Source organism: Eptatretus burgeri, chromosome 4 (genome assembly GCF_056783735.1).
Source record: "Eptatretus burgeri isolate ZD-2024b chromosome 4, Ebu_testis_v1, whole genome shotgun sequence".
Taxonomy (NCBI): domain Eukaryota; kingdom Metazoa; phylum Chordata; class Myxini; order Myxiniformes; family Myxinidae; genus Eptatretus; species Eptatretus burgeri.
The window spans coordinates 52,477,953-52,491,473 of record NC_140964.1 but is presented as its reverse complement, the minus strand read 5'-3'; the positions used below and the strand labels follow the sequence as shown (position 1 = coordinate 52,491,473).

At 36.2% G+C, this 13,521-nt stretch overlaps 1 protein-coding gene across 4 annotated transcripts in view; it reads right to left on the bottom strand.

Annotated features, from left to right (window-relative positions):
- LOC147028067 (integrin alpha-8-like) overlaps nucleotides 1–13,521 on the bottom strand; it is a 225,910-nt gene that overhangs the window by 76,393 nt on the left and 135,996 nt on the right. The gene's annotated exons all lie outside the window — the stretch shown is intronic.

Here is a 13,521-nt window from a genome sequence, read left to right as displayed (position 1 = left end):
TATTTCAGTAGAGGAACATATGCGATTGAGGAAAGAAGGTCAAATATTTGAGGAGGTTTCTCTTGGTACAACAAAATTATTCACATTGTAAGAGTGAATTAAAGAAACTAAAATCTGGTGGTCTTGGGATATTAGAAACTAATCCAGAAGGAATCCATCCATTAGGACCATACTCTGTGCAGAGCGTTGGTGCCGCCGAAGCAGTCTCCTTGGCTATTGGGAACAATCCTGGACGGGTCGCCACTCCGACACAGTATACCAGCATGCTGGCACTCATTTTGCCGACCTCGGAAGGATGACAGGCAGAGTCAACCCCACCTGGTGTTAATTCAACAGCTGAGCGGGATTTGAACTCAGGACCCTAGGATCCCAAGCCCACTACCCTAACCATTAAGCCAACACCAGGCAAAGAAGGAATGAGACAAATTATTAAACATCTGAGTGGTAATGGGGTTAATATTTTATCATTCGGTTTTGATGTTGATGAAGAAACTCAATGCAAACGTATGAAAAGCAGAGATACAAGTATTAGTGAAGAAGAAATTACAACTCGTATTAATGTTAATAAACAATTTGATAAAATATTTAAAGAAAAGGATTTATTTGAACACATCTACTTGGATGATGAAGAAAAGGAAAATTTCCCTGTTGATCTTTACAATTCATCAAATGATATTTTCCAATAAATAAATGGATGTGAAAGAAAGAGCAACAAGATTTAAGGAACATCAAGAGTTGGTTTCAAAAGTTGTAAAACAACAGGAAAACATAAAGAAGAAACGCAGACAGAAACTAACGGGTGAAGAATCATTTGAAAGAAAAGATAAAAATTTTAATCCACTTTTAAAAACTTCCCAAGAAAAAATTATTGATGCTTCTACAGTTCCCACAATAGAATATACTCCTAAAAAAACTTCAAATGTTAAAAGATTTCAGTCAAATGACGAAGGAAGAATTGGAGCATATTGGAGAATTAGAATATGATGATGAAGGATTATTTCAACAACTGGAAGAGATTAATCAACCCCCTGATTATGTTGTGAATGCTCCACAAAACAATGAATATTCAACAGATTCAAAAACCATAGCAGGTCTCATTCCAACAGAACAACCAGCAATATTCCATCTTGTTCATGAAAAGGGATTGATATTTAATGATGAATTAAGGTTCTTGAGTTCTCTTCAACCCTCTGTTAAACTAAATCCGAGATTAATGTTTCTTCCAACAAAAGATGGAAAACAAGGTTCAACTGTGAGGGATGAATCAAAGTATTTTGATAAACCATTGGATATGAAAAATAAGGAAGATATAGTATCAATTGATCTGCTGGACTCTCTTAATTATAAGGTTCGTCTATCTGCTAAAAGTAGGAAGAATGAGAAGGAGAAATACATTATTCAGGCTTAAGTATCCTTGGTTCAGGTGTTAGTTTTCTTCCAAATGACCCATCACAATTAGTTAATAGACTGTTGTTGCTGTTAGGTTGTAAGAAGGCTGGAAATAACAATTGTATAATGAAGCATCAGCCATTTTAGACCAGTTGATGAACATGAAAATAATTAATAAATGTCAATACAAAGACATTTTATCTCATATTAAATAAGATGAGAAACACAATCCTTAGTTTTAATATCACAACAAGCGACCCCACATCTTCATCCCCATACCCACTACAACTTGACGCAACAAAAGAATATGAGGCGTCTTTATTGTCCATGGAAACCTTATTTAATATCACCGAGAAAAATGACAAGTTGAGTTATAATCCGGGAAGTGGATATAAAACAATAACAGTTTCACCTGGAGCATATTAGATTTCTCAAATACCTTCCGAAATTGCTCGTCTTATGAAAGAGCAGGGTGATGAACCAAAAAATATTGTTATAGATATTCAAAAACATACTTGAAAATCAACGATTAAACTTAAAAATAATGACAAGGTTGATTTCACAATTGATAATTCATTTAGAGAGTTATTGGGTTTCTCCTCAGAATAGATTGAAACTAATGGGACGTTTTACAGTGATAATGTCATTCAAATGTCCTCAGGCATAAATTCGGTATCAATTCACTGTGATTTGATTGATGGTGCTTATAATGATGGAATAAGAACAAATGCAATATTTTCATTCAGCGCATACTCACCCCAATTGGTTATAAATTCAATATGGAACCCAAAAATCTGGTTTATCTACCAGTGTCAGGAAAAACCATATACAGAGTAAATTTTAGGATAAAAGACCAAGATAATCGCATGATTTATTTTAATGGAGAAATTATATCCATCAGAATTCACCAACGTGAAGTTTTCCAAAAAATAAATACGATGGTTATTGTGAGGAAGCACGAGTTGGAAAATATAAAATAATTACAGGGGATGAGATGTTCCTTTCCCCATACTACAAGGGTGAATGTATGTATCTTGGGAGAGGATACTATAAACCTGAGAGACAAAGGGGTGTCGGACATTAATTTGGAAAAAAGGAGATGGGATAATTGATACTTTAATTGGTATAGGTTCAACTCTTCTTAAACATAAAGACCTAATTGGTTCAACTGCTTCTTCTGTGGGAAATGTAGCAGGTGCTGTAAAGAGTATAAAAGATGCCCAGAAGGAATCTCATAAATTACAAGCAATAAAATAAATTAAGAAAGGCAAAACTCAGTTGTCTCCCCAAGAACGACAGAAAATAATTCAAATACTTGGGTCAGGGTTTCAAAAGTTTAACATCTTTTTTCCTAAATAAATACAAGTATGGAAGCAATTGATAGTATCTATTATTTGGATGATACCATTGTCATCTCAAACTCCACTAAAAAAGAAGACGACTTCAAGGTAAATGCCATAACTGCAACAGACTGGAATGCAAATGGAACAGAAAGTTTTGAAATAAATAATCAACAAACTTATTTCAATCTCGCCGAAAGTTTCTTGTTGTGTAAATTTCCATTCACTAATGTTGCGACTAACAAAAATGCTACACTCATAAATGATTTATTCTGGAAAATGTTTGATAGTGTTTGTTTGTACATTGGAACACAAGAAGTTGAAGCCTTGATTATGTCTCTGCTGCATCTGAAATGATGAAATTTACACTATATTCATTTTGTGATGGAATGGAAAAGGGGGCTGTCGAAGGTTTTATTCCTGATATGTCAACGGGAACAAACACAGGCCCTGGATATAGTCAAAGGAAAGGAATGTACAATGATGATAGAAAAGCAGGTAATAGTTTTACTGTGGCAGTTCCTCTTGAAGGTATATTTAGATTTTGTGATCATGATAAAGTTCTGTATGGTCTTAAAATTAGATTTCAACTGCAAAGGAATGATAATGAAAATAGATTGATTTTTGGTATGGCTAATGCTTTTGCTGCTCAGAATAAATTTGTTATTGATGAAATTAGCTGGTATATTCATGAATATATTCCTAATCTTAAAATAGAAGAGATGTTGAATAGAAGACTTAACTCAAAGAAGCCACTCAATGTATCATACCTTAAAAGAAGATGTCAACACGTTAAACTGAACCAAACCACTGACACGTGGAATTTGGGTGTTCTGGAAGGAAAGGCACGATATCTGTGGCTCATTTTTTTTAAACACCAGATGGTGATACTGTTACTGATAAGAATAATGCATTGAGTGATAATGCTAAGGTGAAACAACTTCGCGTTTCTCTCGATGGAACATTTTATCCACGAGATTGATTGGAAATTAATTGGGGATAAAAATGATTATGCTGAAGCATACAAGTCTTACCAAAAGGTGTGTGAAAGCAATGGAAATAAAGAACCTATTTTGGATATGACAGCATTTTAAAAGTCTGGATACAATCTTTGTGAATGACCTGAGTGCTCAAAAGGAAATTATAAAGTCTAATCGAGTGGATACTTCCCTATACATTGAAAGAGGAAAGAGTGAAGAAGTTGATACATATTGTTTGCTTTTGGAAGAAACAGAATTACAGATTAATACAGATAATCGTGTTGTGATTCGTCTCACATAATTTTTTTGATAAATAAATGAATAGTAAAGTGCCAACTGGGGTATATGTTAATCAAATCAATCTTCATAAAATATCATCTTGTTTTCAAAATCAAATGCCTTGTATGATTAACGTTAATACAATTCAGAGAAAAGGAGCAGTAAGAATTGATGTTTTGCTCACAAGAGAACAGGTGAAAATCTTGAATGATACTGGCTCACTTAAAATTAAAATGTCAAAACCAATGTTGAAGAAATATTCAATGAGAGATGAGTGGAGGATTTCGCCCATTTCTAATTCCTTTATTTGCTGGTTTCAGTGCGGCTGGAGCATTGACGGGTGGTATTTCAGCAGCGGTGAAAACTGCCAACGAAACGAAGGCTCAACTCCGAGCTTAAAAAGAATTGGAAATACATAACAAAGAGTTGGAGAAACAAATTAGTGGAAGTGGTGTAATTGTAGATTTTGCTGAAAAACTTGAAAGTCTGCCTGATAAAGCGAGATTGTTAGTTGGAGATATGCTTTCTTCTATCGCACAAGCAGGTGTAAAATTAACTAAAATGGGTAATGGATTATATCTTGCCAATAAATAAATGAGCATTGATGAGTGGTTTAAAGAATCTGGAAAGAATACAACATCAAATTTAGAACTTAACGAATATTGTAAGAAATTAAAAATTCATAATGTGGTTATTTGTATGAGATATGAATAAACAAACGTGTCTAAATCTACAAAGAATATTATTATGAACTTAGAAGATAATAATGGGAACGGTTCTCATTGGGTTTTTATTTTTAATAGTAAAGACAAATATTATTTTGACCATTTTGGTCTTCCACCACCAGTTGAAGCAATAAAATTCTTACAGAATGGTGTTTATCAAACATTTCAAGTCCAATAATTAAATTCCAAGTGTTGTGGTCAATTATGTCTATATGTGTTATTTCAACTCAACAAAAATAAAAAATTTTAATGACTATTTTTAATCTAATATAAATGACTTATATTGGGAAAGATGGTTCTATCTTTGGTGTATCCCAAGAACTGAATATTGATTTATCAAATTATTATGCAAAAGCACAGGCTAATCGAGAGAAATATAGTATAGCAAAAAATATTAATATGAAAAATGCTTATAAATTAATAAATTATCCAAGCCCGACTGACTTGTTGAGATCAAGTGATTTATCACAATATATGTCCTTAAATAAAACGGCTGTGTATTCCAAAGATACATAAGTGTTGATTTTATCTCAAGGTCATACAGAATTCACAGTTCCAATGAAAATAAAATTTTATAAAGAAGGGCGTATAATTTGTATGAGAATAGAACAATGTGGATATGATATGAATGATTTAGGGTATAATTGGTCATTTAAAATTAACCTAGAATACCTGGAACAATTAAATCAGTCTCGTAAGGAAGAATATTATCCACTTGGTGCCGAGAATGAGTTTTGTGGAAGCACGATTAGTAAACAACAAATAAAAGAATTTAATAAGGGTAAATTCACTAATGGTTTTGCCATAGTTTATATCATGAAAACACAAAGAACAGGATTATATATAATAAGTAATTAAATACAAAATGATTTAACTATGGGAAGATGGGGAAGTATTTCCTATCATTATATTAATCTGTCATATATTTCTAATACATAAATGGCAGCAAGAAGGCTTCAAGGAAATTATCATTTCTGTGTCCAAGTAAAGCATACCTTCAAGAAAAGGGTATTCGGTATTTTAATAAATATATTCTACAACATAAGAATGAGGTATTTTCAATAAAAGATTGGCTTTATACTGATGTTAATAAACCAACAACTTTGGATTTAACTAAAATGTTAAATAATGAAAAAATGTTAAAGTTAAGAAAATGTAAGGCTCTTTTAGAAATTCAGAAGAAATTCTATTGGTTTCCTGTTGTAAAAAAAATGTATTTTGGATGCAGGAATAACAAGAAATCTTGATGAATATATGCATGATATTCTATGGGGTGAAAGTGATTCACGGAGAGTAAGGGATAAGGAAAGAGTTGAAGAAACTGAGACAAGAGAGAAGGAGGAGAAGGAGGAGAGAGAGAAGAGAGAGAAGTAGGCAAGGGAGAAGAGAGAGAAAGAGAAGAGAGAGAAGGAGGCAAGGGAGAAGAGAGAGAAGGAAGAAAAAGAGAAGAGAGAGAAGGAGGCAAGGGAGAAGAGAGAGAAGGAGACAAGTGAGAAGAGAGAGAAGGAGGAAAGAGAGGAGGAGAAGCAGAGGGAGGAAAGAGAGAGAATAAATAAATGTAAAAATATGGAAACCAGTAAGATTTTTAAAAGATCGAAGGTATTACAGAAAATAAATCAATCTCAACGCACCAAGGAGGAAAACAAAGAATTGGCAAGTCTTTAGAAATATTTGCGTCAAGACTATTAACATCGGTTTCAGGGAGAAGATATAAATGAGAAAGTCGAGATAAAAAGAGAAAGAAGGAAAAATATATTATGTTGATGATGTCGGTGTGATTGACTTTGATTAAAGTTTTACATTTTTTTTTCTTCAATAAATGGAGGAGAGAGTGACAACATTTCTAAGGATTTGTTATGTTTTAAATATTAAGATTCAAATGTGCATGTTGGAAACTAAAAAGGTTTTCGCACTCTGAAGGAATTTTCTCAAATGTAAAAAGAAAACTAATACCGAAAATATCTCATATTTTAAAAGTAAAAATTACAGGGTTAAACAAAAAGGTACATGTTCGGTGTGTGGCTCTAAAAAGAGTAAATTTATCTCAAAACACAAACGTGGGGAAGATATACAAACGTTTTTGTCAGGAAGTATATTTACAACTACTGGAATTCTAGGGGAATTACATCTACCAGGGTATTCTTTCTGTGGTCCAGGAACAAACTTGAATAAAAGATTAGATGAGGCTGACAATCCTAAACCGTGGAGCAAACCTATCAATGGGGTTGATGAAGTGTGCATGAGGCACGATATTGATGATGGAAATAGCACGTTGGAAGAAAAACATGAAGCCGAAAGAGAAATGTTGTATAATTTGTCTCTGATACAAAATCCAACCTTGAGAGAAAAAGTTGATAGGTTCATCGTGAAGATGGTCGGTGCTAAATTTAAACTTGGGCTTGGAAATTCAAAAAAAACTTAAAGGCTCTAATGATGTCATTAAGATTGAAGAGCAATTAGCTGATGAATGACATAAACCAATAATCACAAAGTTTCATAGAAGGAAGGTTTATTCCAAGGAAGTTGATTATATCTGGTCCGCTGATTTGATTGAACTCAATAATGATAAGGGGTACAAGTATGCTTTAACCGTTATTGATTTGAGGAGTAGATATGCCTGGGTTGTCCCTTTGAAAAACAAAACCAGGAATACACTCATGTTAGCCTTCCAACAGATATTTAAATTAAAGTAAGCGAAAACCTAAAAAATTGTGGACTGATGAGGGTACCAAGTTGTACAACAAAACATTTATGAATTTTCTTAAAAATAACATTATATTATGCAGTACCTTTAATGAAGGAAAAGTGGTTGTTATTGAGCAATTCAATCGCACTTTAAAAGAGAGACTATATAAAAAAATTCACTCAACTCGGTTCTCAACAATGGTTATCTTTAATTGAGGATATTGTAGATAAGTATAATGATATGATTCACACCTCAACAAATACTAAACCATCAGAAACATTTACAAAATTAGAATATGAAAAAGAGATTAATGTCAGAAAACCTAAGTTCAAAGTTGGTTATGTAGTAAGAACTAGCCGAAACCCCGTCACAGACGGGGCACAAAATTGGTCCTTCAGTATTAATTTTGATTATTATCTGTTCAATGGCGTTGGTCCTGTCTCGATCGGACGAAATTGAGAAATTGAAGTTACCCGGTGACCTTGACCCCTTGACCCCGTAACCTTTGACCTTGAACTCGACCCCCCCCCCCTATGTCCGTTCTCATATCCCAAGGATCACTCATGCCAAGTTTCATCTCATTCCATCCAACGGTTCGGCCACCTATAAAGGACAAACAAACACATACACAAACAAATTCTATCTTTTTAGTATTGGAAATATACAGGTGCAAATCTCATTTTGAAAAAGGTTATGCTAAAGGCCCTGTCACACCTTGACGATTTAGCCAGCGTATGCCGATTTATGAAAAATTTGTCTAAAACGCTGGCACACGTCGAATACGTTATGGGTACGTTTTGTATACGTTAATACCATGCTGAAAAACACTGGCATAAGTCGTAGTACGCTGGCTTTAAACGTTGAACTTTTGGGTTTTCCTCAAATTTTACGACGTATGCCGGCGTATGACTCACACATTCTGCTACGCTGGCCATAAGTTGTAGGCACGTTATGCGATCGTTGACACACGTCGAAACACGTTACTTGTAAGTTACTCACAAGTCGAAACACGTCGAGGTAATGTTTAGCGTACCCGAAACTTATTTCTAACCTATGAGTAACGTTTTGTAAGCACGTTACACGAACGTTGTTCACACTTTGCAGCACGTTACTTGAAAGTACTACGACGACTACTACTACCAACATCGACATTACAAAATTCTCTGGAACTACTACTACTGCTACTACTAATACTACTACTACCAACATCGACATCACTAAATTCTCTCAAACTGCTACTACTGCTACTGCTACTACTACTACTACTACTAAAAACATTGACATCACTAAATTCTCTCGAACTACTACTACTACCAACATCGACATCACTAAATTCTCTCGAACTACTACTACTGCTACTACTAATACTACTACTACTACTAACATTGACATCACTAAATTCTCTCGAACTACTACTACTAATAACATCGACATCACTAAATTCTCTCGAACTACTACTACTACTGCTACTGCTACTGCCACTGACATCTACTCAACATGGAGTCTGGAACACTGACGGGTTCCTCTTGTGAAGCCCATTTGTATATACCAATTCCTCTAAACGCTGCCAATACGCCATTATACGGTAGCTGTAAGTTAGAAACACGTTCAGTAAGTTCTGTGGTTGTCCGGAAGACGTCAATCAAATTCATCTACATACGCCAATGTGCGTTTGAGATACTTTACACATAGGTTCAAAGCACGCTACACATAGGTTAAAAATTAAGTTTTGAGTATGCTAAACATTACCTCGACGTGTTTCGACTTATGAGTAACTTACAAGTAACGTGTGGCCGACGTGTGCAAACCATTGCGGAGCGTGCCGAGAACTTATGCCAGCTTATGCGGAAATTGTGAGCCATACGTCGAGTACGTCGTAAAATTTTCAGCATGCTTGAAATTTCACGACGTACTCGACGTACTACATAATATGCCAGCGTACTTCATTGTTTTTCATCGTGCTCCTAATGTACACACAACTTACCCATACCGTATTCGACGTGTCCCAGCGTTTTAGACACATTTTTCATAGGTTGGCATACACTGGCTAAATCGTCAAGGTGTGACTGTGATGTTGACACTTCCAATTTTCAGGCGGTTATGATTTAAATCGGCGTGCGGCAGGTTTTTAACAGAGAACGCCACGAGTTCATCGGCGATACGTGCAGCGTGCTATGACTAAGTTAAACTATCGTTGGGCATAGGTTGTGAACGCCGACAACAGGCTAAGCATTTGTTGGTATAAGTTATCTTGAACACAACGAAACGTTCTGTGCCCATTACTAATACGTTATGCATACACCCAACACGTTATGAATACGACCAAAACTTTAAAAAAAACCTCAAAACTTCAGCGTACGCCAACGTTTTACATGCATTTTATACATTGCCATTCCTGGCTAAAACGTCAAGGTGTGACAGGGCCCTAAGCGATGGACAAATTAACTTTTTAAAATCGTTGATGTAATGGATTGAGTTCCTTGGACTGGTTCAGTTTCACAGGAATTACAAAAGACAAAGATAAATCCAAAAAATAAATACCTAAATTTTGACTCCACCCCTTTTTTTTTTAACTCCGCTCCTTTTTGACTACGCCCACGCAAATACCACCCACACAAGCTCCACACACACAAACCCCACCCACAAAAGCCACATCCACACAAGCACCACCCACACAAGCTCCACCCATGCAAACACCACCCACATTAGCTACAACCACCGTATCCACATAATTAGTAATTAGTGAATTAGTTCCCCCACACACATGTTTATTTAATTTAAAAAAAAATTGCTCCACCCACAAACCACATCCACACAAACCACATCCACACAAACCACATCCACACAAACCACATCCACACAAACCCCATACACACAAGCTCCACCCACACAAGCCCCAAACACACAAGCCCCACCCACCCACACAACCCCCACCCCCTGTGCACCCCCACCTTTGAACCACCACCCCCCTCATCCCACCCCCACCCTTCCCCACACACACATGGGGAGGGGAGGAGGTGGGATGAGGGGGTGGTGGGTCGTTGGGGGAGCGCACCTACCCCCCCCCCCTTTGCACTTCCTTTATTCTTTTTTTTATAATTAAGAATTAAATAATTGAAAGCAAAGCTAATATAATTAATCAAGATTGAAAATATTAAACATTTTTCTTTGGGTAAATATTCAGTTGTGAGAATGAACGATCTTTCCCAGCAGTCTGCTTCAGATGTCTTGTGATTTTGAAACTCGATCAACATATTCTGTTCAAAACAAAGAGTGAAGAACAATTAGGGTAGATAAAGATGATTTTATTATGATATTAATAAAATAATAAATATAACATTTACCTCCAGAAGATAGTGTCATGTCAGATTCCTACAGAAGATTAAGTTGTGTTTGGTTCATCTAGACAGGTGTTTAAACTGAAAAAATAATAATAATAATAATAATGAGTCAAAGACACACACACACACACACACACACACACACACACACACACACACACACACACACACACACACACACACACACACACACACACACACACACACGGAGGCAGAGACAAAGTGATAATTTTTCACCTTGGACTCGGGTCATTGAAGATCAAAGGACGTTAGAGAACTTTTTTCCAGTCAACAATAATATCATTCACTTCTCTTCTGAACGATTGAATGTCTTTAAGAAAGTCGTTCATTTTTATCCACTCATCGTGTAATTCAAATAACTCATTTTCATCATCAGTCATCAACGATGTTTTTATTGGGGACAACCTGTTAGAAAAAAAAAAAAATTATTGGTTGTATAGTGATTTAATTCTGTTTTAAATAACAAGTAATGAATTGGGTTGAGAATCTCACCTCTCATCTTGTGAAAACGATTGATCCGTAAGGTTGGAGTACTCCTATGCACAATCCATTCTCTGAATGAAACACGCTCGGCACACAAGTTGGTTTAAATAAGCAACTTGATGACGTAATGGGAGATTACATAACAATGGTGTTTTTAAGGGTGTGTCCCTGACTTGTCCCTCATAGGAAATGACTTGGTTTGGGCGAGGCATCTTGGCTGACTCATTTTAATATGAAAATGAAACATCTTGCTTTGAATGATTTTGATAAAACCTACGTTTAAAAGCTATTTTTAACTAAACTTTGTTCTGTTAGTGTTCTGATGATTTCGATATAACCATGAGAGACATGGGCACAGAATACTTCCTCATTTTCACGGTACGACTGTGCTCTAAAAAGCACTTCCCCATTTTACAAAACTGAATGAGGGATTTACGTTTTACAAGACCTAATTTTACAAAAGTAACCCTAACAGCCCTTTCTTTCGTGCTTGAAGAGATAAAGTGCATATACTCGATGGTGATGAATGTAATAAGAAAATTAAGTTATTCCCTATAGTAGAACATGGATGAATATTCATTGGTTCGCTCTTTGAGCGGAATGAAAATATGAAAGGAAAGAAGTGCTTTAATCAGTAAGTCTCAATTTTATATTTGCTTGTATGGGAGGGAAGGGGATAGGTGGGGAGAAAATCAGTCTCCTATTTTGGGCTTTTGGGGCTTGAGTCAGAAAGTTTTTCCCTTCCCCCCATTCATTTGAATGGCTGCCTCAGAAAACCCATTTATCCTCTACTAACATATGTAACCAAGACCAGGAGGTGATCTTGCCCCTACTTTACTCTGTGTGCTGTTTCTTTTTGTGATTAGGCTCTGGCCATTGTTCCTGTGTTTTTTTTCAGAATACAGTACATAAAGTAAATCAGTGATTGTACACATACACCATTGCATCGAAAGTCATTCACATTCATTATCTGTCACAATGTTTACCTGATGAGTTAAAAACAAAGCTGAACTAGCTTTAATGTTTGGGTTCCAGATCACCAGCATGGCTGTACCACCGTGGGAGTTTTAAATGATAATAAAAGGATTGCAGAAAGGATCAGTCCACACATATGCATAAATCCCCAAGGAATTCCAGATCATTTTGACAAATGCATTTCCCTTTGTCCGGAGCAATGTCAATGTCAGTACCATTGCAAATTCAAACCATTGTAAGGGTGCCATGAACAATTCAAGATGGAGGTAAGGTCCCTTCCTAAATTCTGCAAACTCAATGCCAATCGTGTTTTTTCAGCTATTATGGCAGCTGTGACCAATAATTCTCCCTTCGGCTTCATGTATACAGACATGACATGACCAAAGGCAAGCTGGTGAATCATTCGTGCAGGGGGGGGGGGGGGGTGGCAATGGAAACTGATCAGATTTTGTCTTCTCAGGACCAATCGTGAGAGATTCCACATGTTGAATTTCACTTGATGATCATGAACTTAACATAAGCTTTCAGCCAATGACTTCCAGTGCCATCAGCTGTCGGCCAATCCAAGCGACTCCAAACCTGATCCAAATAACTTCAACGCAGGGATTAACCCATGCCAACATCGGGGTCTGTTGATCTATCAATTGGTTGGCACTAAGGGAAATTTCACCATCGGCTGACAATCACTTCATGCCCACAAAAGTTCAAATGTGTAGCAAGTTTATTATTCCATTTGATATAAATATATTTTATTTATTTGTATGCAGCCTGTGACTGCTTGGCTGCATCATTTTCTGGGAACACAGCTGTGCTGCTGATGCAATGCCACCATTATCAGCCCACTGGTACTCATTTTGCCAGCCTTGAATGGATGACAAACTGAGTCAACCCTACCTGGTATTAATTCAACAGCCCGCCAAGAGCTTGAAATCAAGACTCTATGATCTTAAGCCAAGCACCTTAACTGTTAACCCCAACCCCAGGCTTATATGAATATAAGATTTGTTTTAACTCACCAATGTCATGTGTGTTTGAGTGATGAGATTGAGGGATCCTCAGGCAAGGGTCGTTATACATTTTGTAGATGATCAAGGCAGTAAAATTATTTGATACAAATCGTAAAAGATCACCCTCATGTTGCCCTGAGACACACAGTGTCATTGTACATGATGCCTTATTGACCACACCTATTTGCATTCGGGAATACAAAAATAAAGTTTACCTTTTTAGTTCTGTGGTTACAAACTGCTGTGGTCAAACGGTGAGAGATATTGGCATATAACCTAGTTTTAGTCTTAATGC